At 37.0% G+C, this 16069-nt stretch overlaps 1 protein-coding gene across 2 annotated transcripts in view; it reads left to right on the top strand.

The window, feature by feature from the left end:
* LRFN5 (leucine rich repeat and fibronectin type III domain containing 5) overlaps nt 1-16069 on the top strand; it is a 984773-nt gene that overhangs the window by 602833 nt on the left and 365871 nt on the right. The window contains exon 13 of one of the 2 annotated variants that reach the window (XR_014070506.1): nt 1872-3510. The gene's annotated coding sequence lies outside the window, so the exon portion shown is untranslated. Of the gene's footprint in view, nt 1-1871; nt 3511-7729; nt 7884-16069 lie in introns of those variants that run through there. The other variant, XM_081547234.1, reaches the window with a different exon arrangement.

Raw genomic sequence — 16069 nt, 5'->3', positions numbered from 1 at the left:
GCTGTTGGTCTACCATAAGCTTAGCCCTGTCTTTGCAGGCCAGGCCCAAGGATTTCTAGCCAGCTTTGTGAGTCAGGAGGAATATCAGTTACACTCTGAATTTCACCAATTGGGAAGCCACTTTTGTCCCATGGATCAAATTCTTTCTTTATTATCTCTAATTGTCTAGATATTTGACTTCCATCAATCGCTGTTTTTATTTTCCAATTATTTATAAACCCAGGGAGGGAAAATGGGGCTATTTATCGGATCCCTACAAATCTCTAAATGCACAAAAAGTCATCGTGGAGCTGAGACAGAATACTATATTCTCTAGTGCCTTTTATATGGTCAGGTGTTGAAGTAGCTATTGTGTGTAAATTAGAACATTAAATTCTAAAAATGACATTGGCAGTTAATTATTATCTATATTTTAATAAAGAGGACACAAGTAATTTAATTGGCCAACAGTCTCAGACATAGGAATAACCAGGGTTCAAGTAAGATGCCATCTTATAAAAAAATGTAACTTTTAGAGTAATTTTGGTGCCATCTTCTGTTTATTATAAGAGATCCTGCTATTTTACTGCTTCTCGGATAATTTATACATATTTTTATTTTGAGTAAGTACCATATTATTCATAGAAGCTCATTGTATTTGTAACTCAAATTATAGTCAAATAGCAGTTTCTCATTAATTAGCTTTTAATCAGACATCATCTAGCAATTTCTTTTAGACTTATGTATTAATCAAAGTTATTTTAGTTGTAAACAGCAAAACTAAGCCTGAACATTTTAATTATAAAAATGTAACTTTGGGAGGAAAAATGGGATAATTTGCAGAATTAAAGAAACCGTTGAAAGCTAAACCTTCAGAAGGGCAAATACTAAGGAAGATTTTGGGACCTGAGCAACAAGAATGTCCATGGATCGTCTCTCCAGAGGACTCTCAATAATACAATTTAGGTTCAAGCCCTCCTTGGTTAGGTTTCTCTTTTTCAAGTTTTAAAATTCTGGGACAGAACATATGATTGATGAAACTTGAATTACACATTTATTTTCCCCTTGACCTATCCATCATGAACATGGGAGAGAAAAATCATATGTGCAGATGTATCCAGTGAAATTCCACTCATGTGCATTGAGGGACATATCCAGAAAAGGAGTACCACTGCAAAAGGCTGGCATAACCTGTGTTGAATAAAATACCTGCATGAATTATCAGCCAGTTTTTATTTCAGACATAAATAGCTTTTAAAACTTTACAACTTTATTTGTCCTTTAAATACTCATTGATATAACAGTGCTATTTTGAAAATAAATTTAACCTACAATAGAAAGGATACAGCGTTATTAAGACAAATTTGGAAATGCAGAGTAAAGTTCCTACATTCATGGAACCAAGTCAGATTGTCTATTTATGTCTTTAGATGGCCCTATTTCTACATTTTATTTTCCTGTTAAATATTTATTGTGGCTTCAATGTTAACACTAAGAATGGCACTATAACTTATTATAAAAAAACTCATTATCTAAGACAGTCAACATGACACACCAAAGAAATCTGACCACTTATTTTATATTTTCTCTATTGTATTGTCCAAAGGCATAGTTAACATGATGTGATGAGAAGTATGTCTTAAGGTACTCCATAAAACAAAAGGACATACAGTGTTATTTAGTCAAGGAACTATATGAAGATAATGGTCATATTTTATCTATTATATTAAAGTCTATCCCTTTTATCTTCTGCACCAACATCTTTTTTTAACTTTTCCCGTATTGGCCGTCTGGGTAAAGTAGATGACATTATATAAGTGACTGACAAGGTTTGCAGCAGACCCTACGTATGCTTTCCTTGAACATTTCACATTCGTTATCCTCTGCCATAGGTTTTTTATCTCACTGACGATTACTGCATTAATGGAGAACGAAGTATAACTATCTGAAAATATCTACCTACCTTTAAGTCGGCGGCTTCCCAGGTGGCTCACTGGTAAATGCCCGCCGATGCAGGAGACGCAAAAAACGCAGGTTAGATGCCTGGGTTGGAAAGATCCCCTGGAAAAGGAAATGGCCACCCACTCCAGTATTCTTGCCTGGAAAATTCCATGGACAGAGGAGCCTGGCGGGCTGCAATCCAAGGGTTCAGAGTCGGACATGACTGAGCACACATGCCCCTTTAAGTTATAACTTGAGAATATAGGGCTTTCCTGAAGGTTCAGTTGGTAAAGAATCTGCCTGCAACGCAGGAGACCTGGGTTCAATCCCTGGGTTGGGAAGATCCCCTGGAGAAGGGAAAGGCTACCCACTCAAGTATTCTGCACTAGAGAATTCCATGGACTATAGTCCATGGGGTTGCAAGAGTCAGACGTGACTGAACGACTTTTGCTTTCATAGGCAATATTAAAAAGAGACGCACAATTTCTGAAAAGGCAAACACATTTTTCTACATGGCATAATATGCTTTAATTTCTCTTGTTTTCCTTTCATACCCAGACTTTTTATAGTAGAGAATTCCTGGGAATAGATTATCTCATAGACTCTAATACATTGTATATTTCATTTGATAAACACCTACATGGCATTTGCTCCAAGTCAGGTGCTATTCTAACTGATTCTCATGTATGAGGTAGTCTGATATATATTTCATAGGTGAGAAAATTAACACACAAAGAGCTTAAGTGATTACCCAAGTGCTGAAAAAAAAATGACTTTGGCATTTATATAGACGTATAAGATACAAATTGAACTATGTCTAGAGTCTGGAAGAAGCTATGGGGAGTGAGATTTAAACAATTGTTAACTTTATTCAGTTCCTTTATATTTATTCCTCTGTAGGAAAATTATTTTATTCACATACATAATATTTTAGGATTGTAGTGAATTATTATCCTTAATGAGATATCCCTCTAAAAACAAATATATCACAGTATTAAAACTCTACTATATTTTTATTATAACAGAGGATGCAAAATAGTGATTCATTTTTATGGTAATAAAAATAATTTCCCTCTTTATAATAAAAGAGTATACCATTAAAATTGTAATTAAAAAATAAACGTTATATAGTTAAATGTTACTTTAATTAAAAATTATTTTGACTCCATCTCTCATTGACCACAAACTCACTGTTACTTTTTCTTGCTTTGAAGTCTCTTTTTTCCTTTAATGCAGGTAACTACATGCCTAGACATAGTTTTGTTCTTTTCTTTTTGTTTTTCCTTTTAAAGAGTTCAATGATTATTTCCAAATTTATTTATGTTTTAAGACCAAGAAATATAAAGTATTTAAAATCTTCTCTGTTCAATTGTATAACCAAAAAACTGAATTTCTGTTTCTCAAGATCACCATAAACATTCTAAACTTTCCAATATTTATTCATGAAATTTGTTCATTGTCTGATGAAAATGTGATTGTGTGCCTTTAGCATCTGAAGGTTTTGCATTATTAGTCCAACTTGACTCCTTTTGAAGTAAAATAAAGGTTTATCCCTTGGGGTAAATAAAGGCAATCAGTTGTACAAAAACAGCAAAAGTTTTGAGTGCTATTCTTAGAATGATCTGAGCCACAGTCAGCTCCGTGTCTTGTTTTTACTGACTATATAGAGCTTCTCCATCTTTGGCTGCAAAGAATATAATCAATCTGATTTTGGTGTAGACCATCTGGTGATGTCCATGTGTAGAGTCTTCCTTTGTGTTGTTGGAAGACGGTGTTTGCTATGACCAGTGCGATCTCTTGGCAACAGTCTGTTAGCATTTGCCCTGCTCCATTCTGTACTCCAAGGCCAGATTTGCCTGTTACTACAGGTGTTTCTTGAATTTCTACTTTTGCATTCCAGTCCCCTGTACTGAAAAGGACATCATTTTTGGGTGTTAGTTCTAAAAGGTCTTGTAGGTCTTCATAGAAGAGTTCAAATTCAGCTTCTTCAGCATTACTGGTTGGGGCATAGGCTTGGATTACCATTTGAATGCAGAGTTCCAAAGAATAGCAAGGAGAGAAAAGAAAGCCTTCCTCAGCGATCAATGTCAAAGAAATAGAGGAAAACAACAAAATGGGAAAGACTAGAGATCCCTTCAAGAAAATTAGAGATTCCAAGGGAAAATTTCATGCAAAGATGGGCTCAATAAAGGACAGAAATGGTAGGGACCTAACAGAAGCAGAAGATATTAAGAAGAGGTGGCAAGAATACACAGAAGAACTCTACAAAAAAGATCTTCATGACCCAGATAATCACAATGGTGTGATCACTCACCTAGAGCCAGACATCCTGGAATGTGAAGTCAAGGGGGCCTTAGAAAGCATCACTACGAATAAAGCTAGTGGAGGTGATGGAATTGCAGTTGAGCTATTTCAAATCCTGAAAGATGATGCTGTGAAAGTGCTGCACTCAATATGCCAGCAAATTTGGAAAAGTCAGCAGTGGCCACAGGACTGGAAAATGTCAGTTTTCATCCCAGTCCCAAAGAAAGGCAATGCCAAAGAATGCTCAAACTACCGCACAGTTGCACTCATTTCACACGCTAGTAAAGTAATGCTCAAAATTCTCCAAGCCGGGCTTCAGCAATACGTGAACCGTGAACTTCCAGATATTCAAGCTGGTTTTAGAAAAGGCAGAGGAACCAGAAATCAAATTGCCAACATCCACTGTATCATCAAAAAAGCAAGAGAGTTCCAGAAAAAAACATCTAGTTTTGCTTTATTGACTATGCCAAAGCCTTTAACTATGTGGATCACAATAAACTGTGGAAAATTCTGAAAAAGATGGAAATACCAGACCACCAGACGTGCCTCTTGAGAAACCTGTATGCAGGTCAGGAAGCAACAGTTAGAACTGGACATGGAACAACAGACTGGTTCCAAATAGGAAAAGGAGTATGACAAGGCTGTATATTGTCACCCTGCTTATTTAACTTATATGCAGAGTACATCATGAGAAATGCTGGGCTGGAAGAAGCACAAGCTGGAATCAAGATTGCCAGGAGAAATATCAATAACCTCAGATATGCAGATGACACCACCCTCATGGCAGAAATTGAAGAGGAACTAAAAAGCCTCTTTTTTTTTTAAAATAAATTTATTTATTTTAGTTGGGGGCTAATTACTTTACAATATTGTTATAGTTTTTCCCATACATTGACATGAATCAGCCATGGGTTTACATGTGTTCCCCTTCCTGGACCCCCCACCCACCTCCCTCCTCATCCCATCCCTCTGGGTCATCCCATTGCCCCGGCCCTGAGCCCTTGTCTCATGCATCGAACATGGAATGGTGTTCTCTTTCACATATGATAATATACATGTTTCAATGCTATTCTCCCAGAACGTCCCACCCTCACCTTCTCCCTCAGGGTCCATAAAATTGTTCTATGCATCTGTGTCTCTTATTCTGTCTCGCATATAGGGTTATCGTTACCATCTTTCAAATTCCATATATATGCATTAGTATACTGTATTGTTGTTTTTCTTTCTGGCTTACTTCACTCTGTATAATGGGCTCCAGTTTCATCCATCTCAGTAGAACCGATTCAAATGTATTTTTTTAATGGCTGAGTAATATTCCATTGTGTATATGTACCACAGCTTCCTTATCCTTTCGTCTGCCGATGGACATCTAGGTTGCTTCCATGTCCTGGCTATTGTAAACAGTGCTGCGATGAACATTGGGGTACACGCGTCTCTTTCAATTCTGGTTTCCTCGGTATATATGCCCAGCAGTGGGATTGCTGGGTCATATGGCAGTTCTATTCCCAGTTAAGTGGAAATTCCTTAAAAAGCCTCTTGATGAAAGTGAAAGAGGAGAGTGAAAAAGTTGGCTTAAAGCTCAACATTCAGAAAACTAAGATCATGGCATGCTGTCCCACCACTTCATGGGAAGTAGATGGGGAAACATTGGGAACAGTGGCTGACTTTATTTTGGGGGCTCCAAAATCACTACAGATGGTGATTGCAGCCATGAAATTAAAAGACGCTTACTCCTTGGAAGTCAGGTTATGACCAACTTAGACAGCATATTAAAAAGCAGAGACATTACTTTGCCAAGAAAGGTCTGTCTAGTCAAGGCTATGGTTTTTCCAGTAGTCATGTTTGGATGTGAGATTTGACTATAAATAAAGCTGAGCACCGAAGAATCAATGCTTTTGAACTGTGGTGTTGGAGAAGACTCTTGAGAGTCCCTTGGACTGCAAGAAGATCCAACCAATCCATCCTAAAGGAGATCAGTCCTGGGTGTTCATTGGAAGGACTGATGTTGAAGCTGAAACTCCAATACTTTGGCCATTTCATGCAAAGAGTTGACTCATTGGAAAAAACCCTGATGCTGGGAAGGATTGGGTGCAGGAAGAGAAGGGGATGACAGAGAATGAGATGGCTGGATGGCATCACCGACTGAAGGGACATGAGTTTGGTTAAGCTCCAGAAGTTGGTGAGGGACAGGGAGGCCTGGCATGCTGCGATTCATGGGGTCACAAAGAGTCGAACACGACTGAGCAACTGAACTAACTAACTATCTTAGAATGATATACTCATGGAACTTCTAATACTTTCTTTCATTGAACATTATCATATGAAATGTATTTTTCTTCTCTTCTGAACACTAGAATTCAATATCCTCACAAGAAAACAGTTTCAATTCTAACCCTATTATTAATAACATGTGAGAGCAGAGCTCAATAGCTGTCAGACTTATAAAAAACAGACACCTTGAAATCTCTAATTAAATAAAGCTAGCATTATTTACCAACAGAAATACTGAATTTTAATTTTGCCAAGGGGTAGCTTTAGGGCATCATTTAATCCAATAGATTGCCATCCAAACAACTATCAAATCAAAGGCTATTAGCTAATATTTAGTGAGAAACTAAAGATTTGAAAATTTTCCTAAAACACTCCGGAGGTGAAGACTGATGATTATTTCATCTAAACAAATATGAGTGTGATTTATTTTCTTTTAGTGTCTTTGTGAGCAGATATTAAGGGCTGTGGTCTTTGTGGTTTGTTTTCCATATGAGAAATCTATAGCTAGAAAAACTTATAGAGAAAGAATTGAACTGCACTTGAAATTTTATTGCACTTCCAGATACAAAAATTTCTACCCGACTCATTGGGTAAATATACTCATTATGTAAATCACCGAATAAAGGCATATGCATACCCTTACTTTACCAAGACAAACCTTTCTATTCAATATGCAATCTTGAGTAAAAACAGTAAAAATCAAGTTATTTATTGACAAAGTGTTATTATATACAAAATGCATTTTAATGAACCATAAAATTATGGTTTGTTATTGCTATAGTAAAATTTTTCTGATGATGTACAAAATGAGAACCAATTACTTAAGCATACTTTGAGCATAAATTCTTTGATAAATACTTAGACTTTTTTAAATGGTTAGTACCTTTAAAACTCTGAATACTGCTCCCAAAGAATGATGGCACCTCTGGCAGATTCTGTTGGCGTGCCACTCATATCCTCTTGGACTTCATCATTTCCAACCATGTTTACTTGACTTCCAACTGCCACCACTTGCATGCCTTTGCACTTGGGCTTTTCTGGCTGACAAAGCCTGCTCTGCCCACAGGCAAGGCACGCAGGAAGCACCAGGACTCATTACCCTCATACCTCAGAAGCATTCCACAGGAGACTGAGAAATTAGGAAAGCACTTTACTGATGGAAAGTATTAAAAAATATTTAAATCTTTTAGAAAGCCTCTTCATAGTTTTAAAACCCCTGTCTGTCTTTGTCCAGGACCTCAGAACCATCCTCTGAACGGTAATCATAAGGAAGATAGAGACCATCTCTCAGCTTCTGTAGGAATATTGGAGCCAACCTTCAGATGGCAGCCTTGCTTCAAGTTGTAGAATACCTCCTGTTAAGAAGATGGACTTCCCTGGTGGCTCAGGTATAAGGAATTTGCCTGCAAGGCAGGGGACCTGGGTTCAATCCCTGGATTGAGAAGTTCCCCTGGAGAAGGAAATGGCAACCCACTCTAGTATTCTTGCCTGGAGAATTCCATGGACAGAGAAGCCTGGCGGGCTACAGTCCATGGGGTCACAAAGAGTCAGACACGACGAAGGGACTAAAACTTTCGATTTCAAGAAGATGGGAGGTTTATACTTCATTCCTTTATATTTCTGAAATAATATGCCAAGTGAAAAAAGCCAGTCACAAAGGTCATATATTGTAGATTTCATTTACAAAAAATGCAGAATCAACAAATCTAAAGAGACAGAAAATAGATGAGTGGTTGCCCAGAGCTGGTGTTGAGGGGCGGGGGGAGTTGGTGGCAAAATGAGGTCTAAGGTCTATCGGTGAGATAGGGTCTCTTTTTGGGAAAAGAAATGCTTTCAACTTGATGGTGGGAATGGTTGTACAACTTTGTGAGTAGATTAAAAACCACTGCATTGTTCACTTTAAATGGGTGAATATACATGAGCTATATCTCAAGAAAGCTATTAAAAAGAAAACTTAAAAAAAATGGAAGAACATTTGCTTTTCACTTAGCAGACCACAAACACAGATAACCTAAAGTCTCTCCCTTACCCCATTCTTAAAAAAGCTGTTGCCATTTTTTTTCTTTCTTTCTAAAAAAGTATTTCATGATTATTGAGTGCAGTGTGAAATCTAGCCTCTCTCCTTGGGTCTTCCTTACCGATTTAACTTTGGTGTAGTTTTTGCTTTGACAGCCCCTCAACACAAAAAACACTTGGCGTGGTCACTCCAAGTGGACACTTGGAGTTTGTGAAGAGATGAGTGTTGTTTTGTCTCTCATTTGTTTTTTAAGGGACCATATTTTCACTGAATTTTTTACTCAAAATGGATGTGGGTTCTAAGGTTCTTTTAAAAAGTACTATGATAGAAGGTAAGATCTTTTCTGCATCAAACCAATTTCCTCATTTCTTTTAGCATTTCTAGTAAGGAGGAGAAAACAGAAGTTTACACTTTGGACTTAGAGTATGAGCACTCTGAAAAGAGCTTATTAAAAATTTTAGATGGGTGCTAATCCAGAAAAAAGAAAAAAGAAAAAAAATAAATATGATATTTTTGTTACTGACCCTCTTTTGTTGGTCTCCAAAAAAGGTCCTTAAAGGGCTTTCCTGATAACACAGTGATTAAAGAATCTGCCTGCAATGTGGGGGACCTGAGTTCAACCCCTGGGTCGAGAAGATCCCCCGGAAAAGGAATGACTACCCACTCCAGTATTCTTGCCTGGAGAATTCCATGGATGGGGAAGCCTGGTGGGCTACAATCCATGGGGTCGCAGAAGAGTCAGGGGAGGCTGAAGCATCCAACACTACTGAAGGGTCAAATGCTACAAAACGAGGCTGCTGTGTAGTGTTCTTGGCAGCAGGGAGAGGCCCAAGTTCTCACAGGGAGGGTGCAGGTGTGCAGCTCACAGGTCACACGCAGAGCCAAGTGCAGCCTCTCTGCACACAGCCCACCGCCATCTTGAGTTGAGTGCATTTCTCCTGGCCACCCATGGAGCTGAGGTGTCCGACAGCCTTTTGGCACTAGGAACTCTGAAATGTCTGGTGAGAGGCCCTATGAGCACGGGAAACTAGACTAAGCCCAAAGGAAACGAAAAAGGTTAGATTTTACTTTATTACCTAGATTTTTCTCCCTCTGAACTGAGGTGTCTGACACCTGTTTGGCTGTAGGAACTCTGGTCTGAAGTACTGGCTGACTGACCCTGTGAGCAAGGGAAACTAGACTAAGTCAAAAGGAAAATAAAAAGGTCAGCTTTTATTTTTATTACATTATGCAGACTTTATTTTTATGTCTGGGGAATTGCTAATGGACTCCAACTACATGGTGTGCATTGATGGTTATGAAACTTTGAAAAAGATGCATGTAAATTATTTGAAATTCTTTCAATTCAAAGATGGAATCTTCCTCCCCTCTCCTAGGTGTGAATTAGACTTTGTGATTTGGTTCTAATGAACAGAATGTGGCCATGGTGACTGATTTATAAACTAATGGGCTCCTACCAGACTGCCTCTATCTTGGGAGGCTAACCTTTGGAACTCAGTCACCAGGTTTTAAGAAAGCTCAAGCCGTGTGTCAAGTCCAGGTCCTCAACCCACCAAGTTACTGTTAGTCTTTGAAATTTCCAGTTGGAGACTTAGTGATCATAGAGCAAAGACAAAATTCCCTGAAGTCCTGTCCACATTCCAGAACCGCATAATCCGTGTGGGTTGATTTATAACAATATATTCTGTAGCAAATTTATTCTTCAACATTATATAAATGGAATATATACATACTCTTATAAAAGAAGACTTTTATTCAGATGTTCCATAAACCTAAGAAAAATGTATATATAGGCTTCTCAATAGAGAAAAACATTTGGTAAAGTTCATCAATCTTTTCTTCTTTCGGTATCAATTTATTTTTAAGTAAATTTTTAGAGAGTTTTAGGTTCACAGAAAAATTAAAAGGAAGATATAGAGATTTCCTCTATACTCCCTGCCCTTATACATGCAAAGCCTCTCTCTTAATCAAAGTTCCTCACCCAAGGAGTACAAACGTTAAAATTAGTGATCTGCATTGACACCATGATTACCCAAAGTCCATAGTTTATATTACAGATAAAGGCAGAGGAACCAGAGATCAAATTGCCAACATCTGTTGGATCATCGAAAAAGCAAGAGAGTTCCAGAAAAACATCTACTTCTGCTTTATTGACTATGCCAAAACCTTTGAAAGTGTGGATTGCAACAAGCTGTGGAAAATTATTAAAGAGGTGGGAATACCAGACCGCCTGACTTCCTTCCTGAAAAATCTGTATGCAGGTCAAGAAGCAACAGTTAGAACTGGACACAGAACAGCAAAGTGGTTCCAAATCAGGAAAGGAGTACGTCAAGGCTGTATATTGTCACCCTGCCTATTTAACTTACATGCAGAGTACATCAAGAGAAACACTGAGCCAGATGAAGCACAACATGGAATCAAGATTGCCGGGAGAAATATCAATAACCTCAGATATGCAGATGACAACACACTTATGGCAGAAAGCAAAGAACTAAAGAGCCTCTTGATGAAAGTGAAAGAGGAGAGTGAAAAAGTTGGCTTCAAACTCAACATTCAAAAAACTAAGATCATGGCATCTGGTTCCATCACTTCATGACAAATAGATGGGGAAACAATGGAAACAGTGACAGATTTTATTTTGGGGGGCTCCAAAATCACTGCAGATGGTGACTGCAGCCATGAAATTAAAAGACACTTGCTCCTGGGAAGATAAGTTATGACCAACCTAGACAGCATATTAAAAAGCAGAGACATTACTTTGCCAACAAAGGTCCATTTAGTTAAAGCTATGGTTTTTCCAGTTGTCATGTAAGGATGTGAGAGTTGGATTATAAAGAAAGCTGAGCGCCAAAGAATTGATGCTTTTGAACTGTGATGTTGAAGAAGACTCTTGAGAGTCCCTTGTACAGCTCAAGGATATCCAACCATTCCATCTTAAAAAAATCAGTCCTGAATATTCATTGGAAGGACTGATGTTGAAGCTGAAACTAATACTTTGGCCACCTGATGCGAAGAACTGACTCACTGGAAAAGACCTTGATGCTGGAAAAGATTGAAGGTGGAAGGAGAAGGGGATGGCAGAGAATGAGATGGTTGAATGGCATCACCTACTCAATGGACATGTGTTTGAATAGACGCCAGGAGTTGCTGATGGACAGGGAGGCCTGGCGTTCTGCAGTCCATGGGGTTGCAGAGAGTCGGACACCACTGAGCAACTGAACTGAACTGAACTATTTGCTATCGCACATTCAACGGGTTTGAACAAATACTAATGACATTTTGGAGGGCATGGTAACCCACTGCAGTATTCTTGCCTGGAGAATTCCATGGACAGAGGAGCCTAACAGACTATAATCCCTAGGGTGGCAAAGAATCGGATACGACTGAAGCAACTTAGCACAGCATATAATGACATGTATCAACTGTGTTTAATGAATTAGAATATTTTAATGATTATCAAACCAATTAGCACAATTTAATGGTATATTTACATTAGAAAAGACATAAATAAGTATTTTAAAGTTATTGACCTATGCTTTTTTGATTAAGCATGCAATAATCTCTCCATAATTTCTCAAATAAATGAAGATATAAGTCAGGATTGTAACATGGCAGGAAAATGAAATAATTATCACCCCAGCATGAAATTATTTCAAATGATGCTTTTAGAGTTAGAAAGAGTTCTAAGTATATTTCAAAGTTTTGTTACAAAATATCATAAACAGGGAAATAACGGTCAAAAGCACTGCCTGTACTGTGCTTTCTTTGTATATTTTAATGTGCTTAGAATGAAAACTATTTCTGTTTAGCTGATCAAAGCTGTTTTGGATTTCTTATTAAGATGGCAGAGCTTCACCTGTGAATTTTTATAGACGCCTGGGGAAACACTCAGCAGGATCTAACTTTTTGTTGTGGGTAAAAAACATTTTCCTTCTATGTGAAAGTTTGCTCTTTATTTGGCAGACAGAATCCCCTGGTGAGGTGAGTTTTAGTAGAAAAAATACAATAAAACATACATCTTGAGAATGGAAGACTTCAAAGTGAGGAATGCACAATTGAACATTTATTCATTATCTATGTTATCAAAAATAATGTTCTGCTTTTGAAATAGATGATAGACCCTTAAAAGCATACCTGTTATATGAAGCATTTAGCTTTGTCTTTACTTTAAAGGAGGATTTATGGATCTTATACAATGTTAAGTTCAAAACTCCTGGTTGCATTCTCCCCACTCTATTGTTTAATTTGTGTACAGTAATAGCCACTATACAGTCCGATCATATACGTTCAGTACGATAAAATTTAAGACATATAAAATTCACAAACAAATTACCAAAGATATGCTTTCAGATTCAATGGTGGGGTTTTTTCATTTTTATTTTCAAATGGAAATTTGTTTTAAAAATAAATATATTGTCAGATGCTTAAAGAAGCATTTGTATTATAGTCATGGATGACTATATCCCCCCTAATTCATACATTGAAGACCTAACCCTCACTACCTCAGAATCTGATCTTATTTGGAAACAAGGTCATTGCAGATGTATTCAGTCAAGATGCGGTTGTAGCAGAGTAAAGGGGTGCCCTAATCCTACATAACTGATGTCCTTACGAAAAAAGGGAAATTTGGATACATAGGCAGGGAGGATACCAGATGAAGGCTGAAATCATGCTGCTACAAGTCAAGAGAGATTGCTGATAGACATGAAAAAGATCCTTCCCTAATGACTTCTGAGGAAGTATACCTCTGCTGACAACTTGATCTCAGATTACTAGCCTTTAGAACAGCGAAACAATAAATTTCTGAGTTTAAGACATTCAGTTTGTGGTACTTTGTTCGAGTACATGGAGAAAATTAAAGATAGTTAACTAATTTGATAATTAGAAAACTAACTAATTATCAGTAGAATAAAGTACTGATACATGTCAGAGAAAAGTATTCTAACAATTTCAATTTTACAAATGTTGAATAGAGGTCAACATCAATAGATCAAGTTTACTATTGTTTAATGTTTATTGTTTAATCCAAGACGGTTTTAATAGATAACTGCTTTCAAATTACTATCTAATTATACTCAGATAGCTCTAATACTATATATATAATCATATTCAGACAATTATTTCATGAGTCCCATAGAAGTACATCTTTCAGGGAAAAAAATTAAGACTTTATATGACTTCTGGAATTGATTTTAATCTTGCTACAATTTTCTTCCCAAATGATTAAGAATGAAGTTACTTTCGTGTTGACCTGTAAAAATTATGTTAAGAATGAAAAAGTACTGATCAAGGGATGAATCAATCAGCTTCAAAATAATTTAAGGAAAATCAATATATTGATTGAAAATGAGCAGTTCACAGCACACATAAAGATGAATTATTCTGTATTGTGTGAAATATCACCACAGGGAACCATTCCACTGAGCTCTAGGACTGGTGGGGAGAGATCAGGATGCGTCCTGGGAACACTGGAGTCTCTATAATTTAGTACAAAATAAAGAATTGATGAGGGACTCAAATTTCTTAGTGTAAGGTATTTCTGTTCTAATCATTACACCATATAACATTTGTTTGCAATTCAGTTTTCCAAGGAAAAAGTGTCTCGCCAATAGTTATTCACAATTGTTAGATAGGATACTGATAGATACTTGCCCAAATCCACTATTTTAAGTGCAAGCTTCCCAGATGGCACTAGTGGTAAAGAATCCACTTCCCAGTGCAGGAGATGTAAAGAGATATGGGTTTGATCCCTGGATTGGGAAGATCCCCTAGACAAGGGCACCCCAACCCACTCTAGTATTCTTGCCTGGAGAATACACTGGACAGAGGAGCCTGTGTCGATAGTCCACAGGGGACTATCCCCAGGGGCGATAGTCCATAGGGTGGCAAAGAGTTGGACCCAACTTAAGCAACTTATTTCACATGCACACACTATTTTAAATGCACTGACAGTTTATAAATGTCACATTTATTTAACAGATAAAATTAGTATATTTCAAATAAGTCTGAGACAAGAGGATATTAGCAAGACTTGATCTCTATTTTGCATATGATATTCTCAATAATTACTTTGTAGGAAATGATTACTTTACTAATATAGCTATGCCATCATTTTACTATTATTAATTATTTGTGTATTGTAAATAGAATTCATTACTAAAAAAGAAGTGGAGGAGGATTAGGAGGGCTGGATTAAAAGATAAAATGTCACTACAGTGTTCCCTAAATTATAAAAGGCATTTTTTTTTCTTTTTGTTTTCTCTTTGTACACAATATTTCCTCACATCTTACTTTCTGTCATAAAGATGTTAATAATAATTGCAGAGTGAGTAGTTTTTTTGTCTTTTTTTTAACTGGCTCCCTGCTTTTAACATTTCTTTGAAGATCAGAAAGATCCTGCTTCTAAAACTTTTTATTTTCTGTCAGATACAGAAATTTCTGGTTATTTGCAAATCTGTGCTAAACTTACATTTTTAATCTATGATGCATTGTATCCAATGAAAATCATTTAAAATTACTTTATAGCTAGAAACTTATGCCACTTCAGCCGTTGTCTTAGTTCAGGAGGCAAAAATAAAATATCATAGACCAGGTACCTTAAATAGCAAACTGTTTTTCACAGTTCTAGAAGAAGTCCAAGATCAGGTATAGGCAAGGCAGGTTCCTGGCTCTCTCCAGGCTTTCAGATAGCTGCCATCTTTCTGTGTCCTCACAGGTGGAAGAAAGAGCTCCAGTCTCTTCCTCTTTTTATATGGACACTAATCCCATCATGGGATGGCATCTAAACCTAATCACCTCATAAAAGCCCCACCTCCACATATCATTGCACTGGGGATTTGGGCTTCAACATATGAATTTTGGGAAACACATTCAGTCCATAACAGTGAGGGAAATATTTTTTAAATGTTCTTTGTTGAAAGTGATACTTTACTAGTAAGATAATATCTATAGTGAAGTCATAACTAAAAGTCAAAGATTATAATAATTTTCCAGGCTCTATAGAAAAATTTATTCCAAATAAACCTGAAAAATATAAAAAAGATACCCAACTATAATTCTTATTAAAAATATCTAAATTCAATAAAATGAGACATTTTTAAAGTTATTTCCTATTTTTTTCTTCTAACTACAAAACTCCTGGGACACATTAATTTTACTGGAAATTGAAATACTATAACTATGGGAGCTTCCCAGGTAGCATCAGTGGTAAACAACTCAGCTGCCAATGCAAGAGACATAAGAGATGCAGGTTTGATTCCTGGTTGGAAAGATCCTCTGGAAGAGGGCATGGCAACCCACTCTGGTATTCTGGCCTGGGGAATCCCATTGACAGAGAAGCCTGGCAGTCTACAGTCCATAGGGTCACAAAGAGCTGGACACAACTGAAGTGATTAAGCACGAATAGCTATAGGAGGATCTTAAGGACTCATAAAAAGAAGTTTGCAATTAAAAAATATTGTGATGCCATTAAATTGTTTCAAAACTTGCATTCACAGTCATCTATAGACATCCATTTAGGGAATGAGAAAATGTGTTTTAATTGAACTCAAAATACTG

Source organism: Giraffa tippelskirchi, chromosome 12, assembly GCF_054371585.1.
Source record: "Giraffa tippelskirchi isolate mGirTip1 chromosome 12, T2T-mGirTip1v1.2.pri, whole genome shotgun sequence".
NCBI classification, from domain to species: Eukaryota; Metazoa; Chordata; class Mammalia; order Artiodactyla; family Giraffidae; genus Giraffa; species Giraffa tippelskirchi.
This window is presented reverse-complemented; position numbering and strand designations above follow the sequence as displayed.